Source organism: Pinus tabuliformis, chromosome 4_1 (assembly GCF_031772625.1).
Source record: "Pinus tabuliformis cultivar Carrire ecotype Pingquan chromosome 4_1, CPIR1, whole genome shotgun sequence".
Lineage (NCBI taxonomy): Eukaryota > Viridiplantae > Streptophyta > Pinopsida > Pinales > Pinaceae > Pinus > Pinus tabuliformis.
In genome coordinates this window covers 360,606,212-360,621,285 of record NC_142303.1, presented here as the reverse complement: position 1 = coordinate 360,621,285, position 15,074 = coordinate 360,606,212, and positions in this window count along the sequence as shown.

The window sequence follows — 15,074 nt, the reverse complement described above, 5'->3', positions numbered from 1 at the left end:
CACACAAGTTTACACAAGATCAAAACACTTCACAACCTTCCTTAAGCTCTCTAACAATCCCACACTTGTCACACCAGCTACCTATCAAGCTCACACACTATCAGCAACACTCCAAACACTATGAATTCAAAACTAGCAGCTCATGGCAATGGTGGAGGCTTAAATAGGAGAAGGAGTCTCCATGAATGGTGGGAGGATGAGCTTATCTCCAAGGAAGGTGGCTCAAATGACGAAACAGACATGCCAGAGAAGGGAGGGCGACATATACAAGGCCAACAACCAGGTCTGGAGTCATCTGGAAGGCTGGTTGTTAGAACAAACTCGCCCAGACTAGATCATCGCAGGTGCATAACTGCACTGGAGCGCTGACATCGCTACTGAATAACGAAGAAAGTCATGTCAGCGCGATCAAACATAAGCAACAGTCGCACTGTCTCATGAAATTTGACCAGCGCGGGAATCACGTGTACTTCCGCGCTGGCAGCGCGCTCGATCTGTTTTGGAGCACTCATCAGCGCATTTATTTTTACAATAGTCGCGATGATAGCAAAAACTTTGGCAAAGTGGGTCATTTGGAAACGTTAGAGAGCATGAGCATGGATGATTTGGACTCATGACACAGTAGGAAGACTGGTAGCAAGACAGTGACAAATTACTGTGTAACAGTCCTTGCTACTGTAACTCTTATGCATTAGCCCTATGCTATCGGTTTCTCCTGCATTGTCAGAATTATGCTATTCTAAGCCCATAATTCTCGTAGTCGTTTTATTATTCTCTACGAGTTACACCAATCTGGTGGATTTTCTGAGTGTTGGTTGAATTCAACCTGCACTGTGTTATTACCATAATCGACCTCAGATCCTACGCATAGTTAATCCCTCAAGCCCCTCGCTCTCCCCACTGCGCAGCTCTTTGGTCCTCGGAGTCAGCATCCCTCCAGTGGCTCCATCCTCCCGCACTGTATGTATATATGTTAAAGTTTTGTGTTGTATCAAGGTTTCAAGGTGTATTTCCCTGAACAGTTGACACCCACAGAGTTGGTTCAACTCCCATACCAGTCCTCACTATCCCGTTCAACTCCTTACCGTGTTGTGGTATCTCACCTCACTTTCAATTCGCCCGGACCCTCGGCTTCACCTCACAATTGACTCCACGCTCACCACTCCTCCTCTTTTCAGCTGAACTCTAACTCTTCCTCTTTGCATAAAATCTCTAGGATATGCCTTGTCAACCTCTATAACACATGGAAGTATCAGATATATATAAGAATCTGTAATCTCAACACAAGTTGGGTTCTCACAAGCTTTCTTTTCCTTGATACACCGACCCTCTGCAAGAATCGTTTTCAAATTTATGTGAATAGGATAAATTATAATCCATCTTTTTATGCTTGGTTGAACCTCCTCCATAATTGTATTAGATATTCCCTAGTTGAAATGCGACAAGAAAGCATGTAATTGCTTGGACTCCAAAGCATAAATAAATACCCTTTAGCAAACTGTAAACCTTTTTTCTAATCGGAAGGGTAGAGACTCCTTCGAGCCAGACCCTTTTTCATTGAGTTATGGGCTTAAATCACATACACAGGAGTTTTGATCTCATGATAGAAGCGCCATGAGCATCTTGTTAAGGACCGACAACACATTCTTCCACACAATCTGCAAATAAATGTTTATTTCGTGTCTGCGGATGCTTTGATGGCTAAGTGTACCAACTAGATATTCAAACCTGCTAGCGGATGAGCACGATTACATTTGGAAAGAAAATAAACCTCAACCAAGAAGAAGTATTACCGAAGAGGAGGCCAAGTGGTAACAACAACCATGCATAAATCTCTGTAGTGAGTTATATGCAATAGTCAATAATCATCTTTGTGCACTGCCAATTGTTTAGTCAATTTAGTGTGTCCTAAATTGCTACATTAATTATCAATCTGAGAGTTGTAGACTGATGAAGTGTGGCGCACTATATGTGCAAGATAGCCCCTTTCTTACTTTTTTGTCGTTTTCAATTTTTATTTTGTTTTGGGGGTTTTTATCTTCATTTATCTCCTAATATGAATGGAAATCCTATCCCTAAGTTTGAAGAATACTCTAGAAGGCAGGTATGGATATATATTTTAAGACAATCATGTCTTCTATAATGATTTCCAGAACTTAACACTTCAGAGGGTCTTAGAACATATTAGTGGTGAAATCAATACTTGAACAAGAATAAAAGTGTGCTGCTATTCAAATCAAGAAAATAATGAACTACTGATCATGAAACCATTATCTCTGTTGTTGTCTAAATACATAAAAATGAATTAAGCTACTACACTCAAACAAATAAAAAATTGTGATCTAGTAAAAGTAAAATCAATTCACATCATTCATAGTCTGATACCTCACCAGGTAGTCTAAGCTATGGCTTTCGGAGATAACATCAATGATATGAGCAAGTTGATGTCTAATTGCAGAAAAGTAAAACTAAAATCAAATCATATCATTCATAGTCCGATACCTCGCCAAGTATTCTAAGCTATGGCTTTCGGAGATAACGTCAATGATATGAGCAAGTTGATGTCTAATTACAGAAAAGTAAAACTAAAATCAAATCACATCATTCATAGTCTGATACCTCGCCAGGTAGTCTAAGCTATGGCTTTCGGAGATAACGTCAATAATATGAGCAAGTTGATATCTAAACTAACTAACAAAGCAAGTGAATAAGATTGAAATCAACAAAACAGAACTGGAATTAAAAAAAACTAAGAGAGTCTAATTCCATGTCACTAATTATTGCGAAAATTGTATGAAAATGCCCGGGCCTACTCTATCCTGAAACATACACACACTGATCAGTGTTAACAACAATATATAGAACTTGAAAAATCATGTACAGGAATGAAATGTTAAAACCATAGCAAATGAAATATACACAGGTGGATAAATATGAAATATGTGCAATGGAAATAGAGAAACAATGCATAAAAGCTTTACAGCAATAAGGAAAATGAAACCTCAGTGTGCAGGGGCCCTCTGCACGGCCTTGGTCAACAGGATATCAGTCCAAAATTATGCTCACGCAATCATATAAAAACAGAGTCTTCTTTATAATTCAAAACAGAGGAAGAATCCTCTTGTTACCATAGTGGGATTAGTGTCATGGCACAGTAGACTTAACAGCAAAATTACATCAACAAAAGACTAACTCTATGCATTTGGAAATGCGTTATTTATAACAAAAGCTTCATAATTGTTTTCCTGTGAAACTACGTCAACAGAGGACACGTAAAAGACAGCGTCCATGAATTTAGCATAATGGTTGCCGAGATTATTCAATCTATCAAAAGTGGTTGTTGGATTCGCATCGTGGGGCAGTCTACAGCTATCAACATGACCCCAGGGATCTAGGAACGACCACGAATCCTTCACGTGTTTGAAAACGGAGTCCTGTCACTGTAGGACTCCTCTGTTTGACCACCGCTTGACCATCGTTGACCACGACTTTCCTTGATGAATCCGGCTGAACCAATAGGACCTAATCCATGTCCAAGTTATTTCTAACTTACCCATGTGGCTTGTTTTGCCTGATAACACCTGCAACCTAGAGTTTAACAAAAACAACTGCGGAAAGTGACTGGATTCCGCAGCTAATGAGCAAAATCTAGTTCAAACAGCAAACACAAACACATAGTTAGAAAACCACTTAAATGATATTTTAAAATCAATATGCAATGATTTTGATAGCTTATGAGGTCCAGATGAGGGGAAAAAGTCTAGGAAAATGTGTAGGAGAGGTGTAATTTCAAAGCTCAACATACCCCCACTATGAAGGTGTTGCATGTCCCCATGCAACCAAAAATTTGACCCTCCTCCTTTCAGTTCATGTGTTCTGAGATCTCTGCCAACACATCCAACCTTCTTTTCTTCTTTCTTGGGACCACTGTCATCCTCGACTTCCTCATTAGGCACTTGAATTTGAGGTTGATGAGAGCCCTGCTCAACCTCCTATTCTTTTTCTTTAATTTTCTATTTTTCTTCTGCCATAGCCCAAGATGCAACATGGTGTTGTCATGAATAATCTTATCTAACCTGCCCTATTCTTTCAATGTTTCATTTTCTCTTTTGATGTGTCTATTTAGGACCTCCAGCTTAAAAACTTCCTGTTTTAATGATTGGATTTGAGCTTCTTGGGCTGTATTAGGCCGGGCAGATGAAGTGCCTTGCTCTATGGCAGTTTTCTCCAACGTCTCAATGTAATCATACATTTCTTGCTGGGTTGGATCTATCTCAGGTGTCGTCTTCCTTGGGCTGTCCCCAAAATCTAGTTGAGAAGGACTGATCTCAGAATATGGCCGAGAAGGACTATTTTCAAAATCTGGCTGAGGAATAGGAGTTTGGTGTGGGTCACAGACAGGAGGGATTGCTGAAGGTTGTTCCAGTGTTTCCCCTCCTAAATCAATAAAGTGGGGCCCTTTAATTTGTACTTTCCTCAATTTCCCTTTAAGTCTGGAACTTCTCCTTCAATTTTGTGGGCTAGTGTCCTCTTTCTCCACACTCTGTTTTTCTTTCCCTTTCTTCTTTGCTGCAACTAATTGTTCCTAAATATAAACTAGTCTTTCAGACAGTATTTGGTGGTCCTCTTTTGAGGAAGGTTCTGGGGTTTGATAGACAGCCTCAATATTTCTTTTCCCTTTTGATTTTCTTGGCTTCTTAACCTCAGTTCTTTCCTTCCTACTTTTAGACAACCTTTCTTCCCTACTAGTTTCTTTAACTATGTTAGTAGGAGTGTCCTGAATTCTAATACTTGTTTTCTTTCTTCTATTTTTCCTTGATGAGCTGCTTTCAGGTGTTTCATGTGGATCTTGAAAGAAATTTCTAACAAAAAACTGCTCCCAGGTGTCCTTCTTTTCCTTCAATTGTTTTTCAATCAAAATTTTCACAAGGCCATGATGGTACAGGTGGGGTTCTATGTCCCCCAGATTCTTTTGGACGGTGATAGACATCCTTTTTAGGCTATTTATAAAAAAGTAAGGCAAATTAGTAGTTTGATTTTCTAGAAAATTCATCAGCAACTAGGTGTGGTACATATACATCGATGCGAACCATCCCTCACATGTGATAAATTTCTGGATTATCAATAATAGATTGGCCCATTTTTCTTCTAAAGCAGAGACAGGGATTCCATGTTTGAAAATGCTTATATCCATACCTGGATTTCATAGGATAACCCTCCATGCTCTCTCGTCAAAGCTTTTACTTTTGAACCACCCTTCTCCCTCCTATGGAGTTCCGTTGTGGCTGCTATGGATGCCTCTGTGACTTAGAATTTAAGGTCTCGAACCTCAGCTTCCATGCCATCAAAAGACCTCGCAAAAGTCTTCATAATTTCTTTGTTGTAGCCTCTGAATTTTTGAATGAATTATAGCCACCGTGACTTCCTTAGCATACTTTTCAATTGCAGATACCCCTCCATGAATTTGGGCTCTTTTAGTTCTGCTCTCAACAGAGGACCCATTCCTTCCCCTGCTTTAAAATAAGTCTGCGTGAGTGATAGACTGACAGGGGTGAGACGGTTGTGCTTGCGATGGATGTAGAAGGACTGTGGAGAAAAACCAGTAGTCATAAATGGAAGAACAGAGTTCTCAGAACGAAGGCTTATGTGAGCAGACCAACAATACAAATGCAACTTCAATGGGGCAGTATGGAAATAGAGTGAGCCCGGCAGATTTTTGAACTAGACGACTGCGGAATAGACGTTAACATGCTCACAAAATGGCTGTGGAATTTTTGCGGTAGGAAAGATCCATGACCAAATCAATCACGTCCTCATAATTACTTGTTTAACAGGTGGAGATTCAAAGTACGATTAAACACGAGTTAAGTTCGAAGATGGATCATGAGGCCGTTAAAAATTAATGCAAGGTTCATGGTGGAATTATGTAAAGGCCATGAAGTGGTTATGGAAGCTATCAAGGCGAATCATTACATATAATGGAGCCTGTGGTTTCATAACTAAGTAAAATGTGCTTTAAAATGCTATTTGAAATGAACTTCACTCATACCTTTGGAACTTACCACTTCCATCCACTGACATTTGATTGATTGCTTCCTGATAATGCTTCTAGGTGCTTTATATCTTCAGAATATCTTCCTTTGCCATACCTGCATTTGTTTTTCATTATCATTTAACTAACATCTGACTGTCAGTGTTGAATAACAGAGTGATGGCTACGGAATCAGCTTCTAGCTGCGGAAACTGACACAGTGATCATATGACTGAATGGAAATGGATAAATGATGAATGAGTGAATGAAAACTGGTCATAAAAGGAATTTTATTAGCGGAATGAGATGATGAAATGAAGTGAAGTGAAATGAGGTGAAATGAAGTGAATTGAAATGTCATGAAACTATGAATACAATGAGAAAAGATTTATTTTTTTTGGAAAATATAGGGCATCGAGAGTTCCTGATTTTTGCCCTGTATTTTTTGTATAAGACTGCCAATCGGCGATTGGTTTTTAGGCTAATACACATTATTATTATTATTATTATTATTATTATTATTATTATTATTATTTATTTTTTAAACAAAAAAGAACAAAGGTTAGGCTGGTGGAGAAGAAGGATTCTTCTTCACCAGCCTTATTGCAGAACTATCTTGAAAGATTTTGACAAATTCCTCTTTTGAGAGTGGCTTATGATAGATCTTTAATCTATGGCCATTCACAATAAGAGGAGTTTGATGTTCATCAATGGTTTTGATTCTTACTGCTCCATTACTAAAGATTTTGTCAATCTCATATGGCCCAAGCCAATGAGTCTGAAATTTTCCTTTAAAATCTTTAAACTTGGAATCAAATAGCAATGCCCAATCTCCTTCTTGAAACTTTTTCTCCTTGATGTATTTGTCATGCCACTTAGCTCTTTGATATTGAACTAGATCAGTTCTTAGGATTGCTTCTTGTCTGATCTCATCTAGCTCATTCAACTGTTCCATTCTATGCTTTTGGGCTTCTGATAGATCCATTCCCAACTGAACTGCCATCTTGAAAGTTTTGACTTGGAACTCAATGGGGAGCAGGACTTCTTTCCCATAAACAAGTTCATAAGGAGAATGTCCTGTTGTATTTCTCCATGTAGTTTTGTAGGCCCACAAGGCTTCAAGAAGCCTTTCTGCCCAATCTCTTCTGTGTAGATGAATAGTCTTGGTGATGATGCTTTCAATAACTTTGTTTGTAGACTCCACTTGACCATTTGCTTGTGGATGGTAAGGAGTAGATTTTTTGTGCTTGACTTTGTATTCTTCCATCAGCTTCTCCACCAGGTTGGATGTGAATTGACCTCCCTGATCTGTCACAATTTCTCTTGGAACACCAAAGCAAGTAAAAATATCCTCATAAAGAAAACTAACAACTGAATGCTCAGTAGCAGAAAATAATGCTTTGGCTTCTACCCATTTAGTGACATAATCAATACATACCAATATATACTTTCTTTGTTTAGATGGTGGGTTAATAGGTCCAATGAAATCTAAAGCCCATTTTTCAAAGGGTTCGATGAGTACCTGTGTCTGTAATGGAATTTCATTTGAAAGGGTAGGTTTCCCTACTCTTTAGCAGATGTCACACCTTTTGACATATTGTTTTGCATCTTTGAAGAGGGATGGCCAATATATCCTAAAGAGAGGATTTTATAGGTTGTCCTTTTGTCAGAAAAGTGTCTGCAGCATGGTTCATCATGACATGCTTTGAGGAGATCAGGCATTTCATCTTCCCTAACACATCTTCTGATCACAAGATCTGGCCCTATTTTAAACAATTCATTAGAAATCCATGAATTTTTTGAACTCCCCTGAATAATCTTTCTTCTTTCACCAAGAAATAAATGTGGAGGTAGTTTCCCTGTAACCAAATAGTTAGCTATATCTGCATCCCAAGGGGTCTTAGTAGTTACTACAAATAAATATTCATCAGGAAACTTGTCCTCTACAGGAGAATCTTCTTTAGTATTCTAAATCCTAGATAAGAAATTAGCTACTGTATTTTGTTTCCCTGGTCTATCGAACACAGTAATATTGAATTCTTGTAAAAGTAAGAGCCACCTTGTAACTCTGCCATCAGTAATAGTTTTGTTCATTAGATATCTAATTGCAGAATGATCAGTATGAATAAAAGTTTCATAGCCTGTTATATAATGTCTGAACTTATTGATTGCATGAACAACAGCTAAGAACTCTTTTTCAGTCACAATATAGAACAACTCAATGGGAGTTAAATTTTTACTGGTATAGTAAATGGCATAAGGAACTAAATATTTTTGACCCAACACAGTGCCTAAAGCTGTATCTGAAGCATCTGTAGAAATATGGAAAGGAAATTTCCAATTTGGTCCTCTCAAGATAGGCGCTTCAGATATTCTTGTTTTCAAAGTTTCAAACGCTGATTGGCAATCAGGACCCCATTTAAATTCACAATCTTTTGTAAGAAGTTTCAAGAGTGAAGATGCTATTTTAGAGACGTTTTCTATAAATCTTCTATATTATCCAGTGAATCCCAAAAAACTTCTAATATCTTTTTGACAACTTGGAATAGGCAACTTGGAGATGACTTCAACTTTCGATCTATCAACTTTAATCCCATCCCCTGAGATATGATGTCCCAAAACAATACCTTCAGTAAACATCATAAAGCATTTTTCATGGATTAGTGAAAGGTTTGTTTCTTTACATCTTATAAGGACTTTTTCCAAATTTTCTAATGCCTCTTCAAACGAATCACCATAAACTGTAAAATCATCCATATAAACCTCTACACAATCATGGATTAGATCAGAAAAAATTCCTAGTACTTCTCTTTGGAATGTTGCAGGTGCATTACATAATCCAAAAGGAAGCACTCGATAAGCAAAATTTCCCCATGGATAGGTAAATGTGGTCTTATCCTGATCTTCAGATGCTACCTGAATTTGATTATAACCACTAAAACCATCCAGAAATGAAAAGTACTTTTTGCCTGCTAATGTATCTAATACTTGATTGATAAAGGGCAAAGGAAAGTGATCCTTCAAAGTCACTTTATTCAATCCCCTGTAATCAATGCATACCCTCCATTTACCATTCTTTTTAGGTACTATAACCAAAGGAGAAACCCATCAGCTATCTGAAATTGGATAAATGAAATTTACATTGAGTAGTTTTTGGAGATCTTCTTTCACTATTTCCCTAAGATTTGGATTCATCCTTCTCTGAGGTTGTCTGATTGGTCTACTGTTTTCCTCGATATAGATATGATGGATGCAAGTCTTAGGGTCAATAACTTTCATATCAGTATACTCCCATGCAAATGCAGTAGAATGTTTTTGCAAGATTTTGGTTAGCTCTCCCTGTTGTGACTTTTTCAAATTTTTGTTGATATTCAATGTTTTACGTGGAAAAATCTCAATGGTAGAACTACCAAACTCTTCCATAGAGTAAAGAGACATTTGTGTTGATGATAAATACTCAATATCAGAATATAACTGAATTTGTGTGTGTTCATATTGTGAAGATGTTTCAAAATTTTCTAATGTGTTCAGAATTTGACTATCTTCACTGATTTCAGAAATGGTAAAGACAGGTTGTATACTATCCTCATCATCAACCCATTCATTGTCTCCTACTTCTGTAATTGCTTTTGCTGGAGGATATAGATTGAATTTCTTTGTCAAACTACCATCAGAAATGTACATATCTCCAAATCTACAACTAATGAAAGCATCAGCTGTGGCTAGCCAAGGTCTTCCTAAGATAAGTGGGTGCCCTCCTAAATTACTCTTGGGAGTCAAAATCATGAAATCTACTGGATATTACCAAGAATCTAAGGAGACTGAAATATCTTCTAATACACCATCTAGTTTGATTATTGATCTATCTGCAAGTTGCAGTAAGGTGGGTGTAAAAAGAAGATTAGGAAGTTTAAGTTGTTCCATAGTCTGTCTACTCATAATGTTGATAGCAGCCCCTAAGTGTTATAGCTCCAAATCTCACTCTTATGGTTTGTGATGCTGCACTTATGGCCTAGGGCAACCCCTCCTTCCAGACCTGGTCCAAAAATTTAAAAAACAGTGTTTTATTCCCTATACGCGACTTTGCCCTGTGTTAAACGCGTGTACACGCGGGTATGTCATACCCAACCCGCGTGTATCTATTAAAACACTTAAAAAAATATAATTTCCTCTTTTTCGGGCGGTGATCGCGGGTTTACCTGCTGGATCACCTGTTAGTGCCCGTGGCCCAACTGTTCCCAACCAACTCCTAACTAAAAAACTACTTTGGAGAGGGTATAAAAAGACATAAAAGGGAAGGGCAAGGGGAGAGAGAAAGGAGAGCAAGATTATTATGCTGAGATTTTTCCCTTAGACCAGGTCTGAAGTCCTTGGTGCATTCTGCACTTCCCCCATTTTGCATAGGAAACCCTTGTTTCCATGTGTATTGGTGATCATTCATCCTTGACATCATCATTGAGTAAGACTTGGAAGGAGCTCTTGTTGGAGGCTGGAGGCTGGAACGAATCCGGGAGGAAGCTTGCTTGGAGCCTGCTGAAGGTGTTCAGGTGATATCTTTCCGATATATGTACTTTATTTGCCTTTATATATAAAGAAACACGTCTTTGTTCCCGAATAATCTTTCTTTATGCTCATGAGATTCTTGTGTTGAATTCTTATGAAAGTGGTTACTTAAAGATTTTTTATAACTAACTTTATAGCATAAAGATGATTTATATATAAACTTCTATACATGTACTGTTGTGTTCTTTGATTTGTTTGTCTTGCAGGTCAAAGAAAGAAGAAGGGAACTCCAAGAAGGGTTTGCACCCTAACGGTCTTCTCGAACGTAGGACCTTAGGTATGTACCCTAAACATTAGAATTTGCTTAAAAGTAAAAAAGATGGCTGTGTGTGTGTGTTTCTTTGAATAAGCAATTTTCAGTCTGGTAGAGTCTTAGCCCAAAGGACCCTAGGGGTACTTTCCCTTCAACCAGAATTGGCGACTCCACTGGGGACAACACTCTTGTTGTTCCTAGTTTGGGTAGTCCTCAAGCCAACCAAGGCTCAGCCCCTCTGTTTGTTGGTTCTGACTGTCTGATATTTTCTTGAACTCCAAGCTTTTCCAGTTTTTCAGTTTGTGTTTTTTATTTTTCTTGAAAGACTTCATATACGCACTTTTTCTGGATTACAGAAGCGTATATACGCAAGTTGCACTAAGTAAACCCGCGTATACGCATGTTTCCTTAGTTACAGTCGCGTATACACGCATTCTGCAAATAATTGCAGGCGCGTATATCACATAATTTTCAAGATTTATAATTTTTCTTTTGCTGAATGTCTGTCTGGTGGTTTGGGTCAGTTTAAAACAGTCAATTTCCAGTGACAGTTCTCTGTTTAACAGGGGGCATCTTGTTTCGAACTCTCTCTAGTTATAAGGAGTGCTAGTCTTGTTTTTCGTTGATTGCAAGCGTCATTGATTTTTGACACACAAGATTTCTGTTTAAGAATCTTGATCGCTCTGTTTCGGCAGAGTGGGAAGATTGTCTTAAAATCTTTGTGTCCATTTTGTTTTCATGACATTTGTGTTTGCTTAACGAAATCATTTTTATGACCATTTACTCCTTTGTTTCGGGAAATTTGTTTGTTACCAGTTTCTTGAAACTTGTCTTTTGATATTTTGGACTTTCATTGCTGCTTTTGATTGTCAAAAGCGTTTTCGAACACATTTTATTTTTGTTGAGTTCTCATCATTTGAAAGGTGTCAATTCACAAAAGTGTTTGGTGGCTTGTTTATCAATCATTAGTGTCAGTATTTTTGAGAGCTTTCCTTTGAAAAAGACTTTTTGGTTTGATTGAAAGAAAATCTTTTGAAAGTTTTTGAGTTTTGCTTTCTTAAACTTGCTTCTCATTTGATTTCCTTTTTTGCGAAGTGAAAGTGCTTTGTTTTTTATCTTAAAACTTGTTTTTATTGTTTGGACGAAATGATTAGTAACAAATCATCTTCTATCTAAGCATTTCAGTGGCAAGACAAAATTTGGTAAAGCAGCAACTTTCCTTCTTTGTTTGCAGAGTAGTCTTAAAATCTTGCATTCACATATAGTTCTTGCATTAGCATAGCTTTGCATCCTCTTTTAGGCATGCATAGTTTTGTTAGCTTTTGTGAGTGTGGAGTTTGAAAAGAAAGCAAAAAACTTTGTTTAATTTGAAGTACATCTGAACCTCATAGAAATTGCTCTTCATCGAAACGAAAAAGTGCATGTGCATGTAGTTAGGATAGTTTCTTTTTGCGTCCTAAAAACACCACAAGTTTCACTTCCGTTACCTTTGACTTAAAGAACAGCCTAATAAAATCAAGCGCTTAATTAAAATCCACTAGAACTTTTTGTTTTAGTTATTACACCAACAAGTTTAGGATTTTAGGGCCTTGGATTAGGCGAGTGGAGAGTGAACTCTCCAAGGCCACACAAAACGTCAAACATAAGAGTCTGATTAAAGAGAGTAAATCCAATAGCGTTAGGAAGACCAGGAAAGCTCCGGATCTGGGAGTTAAGCACGAGGGTCTGTGACGACAGGGAAGAGAGATACCCCCTCTCCTACTTGTCCGAACTCACCTCACGACTGTTCCGCCTGGCTTCTGCGACAAGTTGGTACCCATAGTTGCCTCTCCTAGGGATCTGCATAGGTGGCTGCGGAGGGGAATCCCGTGGCACCTGAGGTCGACGTTGTATCACTCTCGACAGTACTTCCGGAGGGCACCCTTGCGAAGCTTGGGGGTTTGCACCGGCGCAGGCTGTTGTTAGGAGGTCAGCGTAACTTCCTCTGTTACCTTCGCTGATAGGACTGGGCCGTCATTATCCCAGACTATCTTCGGAAGGTCCCTGACTCCACTTTCTTGTATTTTGGTGTCCGGTCCTCATCACCCGGAGCGGAAATACTCGGAAGTTGTTTGACTGGCTGTATCTTTAGGGACTTTATAGTGTGTGCTCTTTGCTCCTTGTATATAGTTGGCTTTAGGTATTTTTGTCTAGTCACGTTTGGACTTTGTGGTCTGAGTGACTGGCTTACTGCTCTACCAATCTTGAAAGGCTTTTGGTCATTCTTTCAGAAGTTGCGGAGTTGCCTCCTCAAGGGCAAAGGTTTTGATTGCTTATCCATATTCTTTGAAGAGTTATTTCTATATTCCCGCAAGGGAAGGGTCTTTGGATTACTTAGATATGACTAATATTCCTGTGGAAACCAACCAAGGTACCCTTCCAAAAGGGGATCCTTGTGCTTTTCCTTTCTTTGGAAACGTTGGTACTCCCTTGATGGCCACTTTGAATATTCCTGGGTTGAATGTTGGACTACCCGTTTGGCTGTGGTCCACTCCGAATATTCCGAATTCTCTTGAAGCTTCTTAGATGAATGCTTTATTTCAGGGGCATCATATGGGTGCTAATTGTTCATCTTCCTTCAAAGAGAAATCTGGGATTCCTTCTTCTTCTCCTTCTTGTAATAAGAAATCTAAAAAGAGGAGAAAAAGGAAGTCAAAGAAGAAGAATAATTCTATCCTTTCATCTTCAACCTCTAAGAGTCATGTTGGAGATGAGTCTTCAGCCACTGCAAGTCATGCTGGGGGCATAAGTCTAGTCACTACAAGTCATACTAGCACTTCATCTTCAACCTCTGCGAGTCATGTTGGAGATGAGTCTTCAGCCGCTGCGAGTCATGCTGGGGGCACGAGTCTAGTCACTGCGAGTCATACTAGCAAAGAGTCACCGACCTCTGCAAGTCATGTTCAGGACTCTCCGCAAACCACTGCTAGTCATGTTGGCGGAATGGAGGTTGATAAGAAACCTGGACGTAGAAGTTTTAAACCTAAGTTCCCTTGTAAGATATGCAAGGGAGACCATCTTACTCATTTATGCCCTGGTATTCCAGAGGTTCAAAGGATATGGTCCGAGTCTGAAAGTACTTCTACTCCTAGATCTGATATGGTTTCTCATCAATCCCATCAACCATTGGTTGATAATGTGGTACAGTCAGTGGAATCGTTGGCCGATTACACTCCTCTTTTGGGGGGTGAAGTGCCTAACAAAAGAGTCTGTTTGATCTCTAGTACAGAGTCTTCTAGTATAGGGCGCATTCCGGTTTCTTCGAATGTTCCCCCTCCAAGTGCTAAGAGTGTTTCCTTTGATTGGGATAGTCTTGTTGAGCCTCGTCTTCCTTCCGCTGCACCTTTCCAAATAAAGGTCAGAGTTAATTCCACAAATGTCTATCGATGTATGGTGGATGAAGGATCCTCTACAAGTATTATATCCTCTTTGACTTGGAAAGCTTTGGGTTCTCCAAAGTTGTTGACAGCTCAGAGTCAGTTGTTAGCCTATGATAGAAGACCTGGTGAATCTATGGGTGTTCTTCCTCAAGTGCCTATCACTTTAGGTGGGAAGACTGTCTTAATCGATATGATGGTGGTTGATAGCCCTTTAGACTTTAATATGCTACTTGGGCGTGATTATGTCTATGCTATGAATGCTGTGGTGTCTTCACTCTTTCGAGTAATGTGCTTTCCTCATAACGGGAATATTGTCACTATTGATCAGCTTGCATCTGATAATCATCACCCTAATTCGACTTTACTGCAGAATGCCCCTTGGTTTGTTCCAAGTGTTCAAGTAGACTCTACCCCGCCACGGGTCAATTATGTGGCATTGAATCCTCAATGTTCAAATGCTTCTAAGAAGGATCCTTTGACTCATTATTCTCCTTCTTGGGACTTGGTCCTGGCAGTTGACAGAGAGATTCTTCCTATAGGGACATGGGACCCTTTAATTCCCTCTTTTGATCCTTGTAGTTCTCATGATTTCTCAAATCTTGCTTTTCCTTCACAGGAGGAACTCTTTGAAGCCATGAGTTATGACTACCAAAGGAGCCCTTGGCCTGAGCCCTGCAAGGGGTTTGTTCAGCAGAACTATTATACGTAAGCCACAAGGCTGCGTGGTTCCCTGTACCATATTGTATATATGAGGTACGCATTTTCAAGTTTTGTATCTTATAACACAAAGATTTTATATGTGGGATGT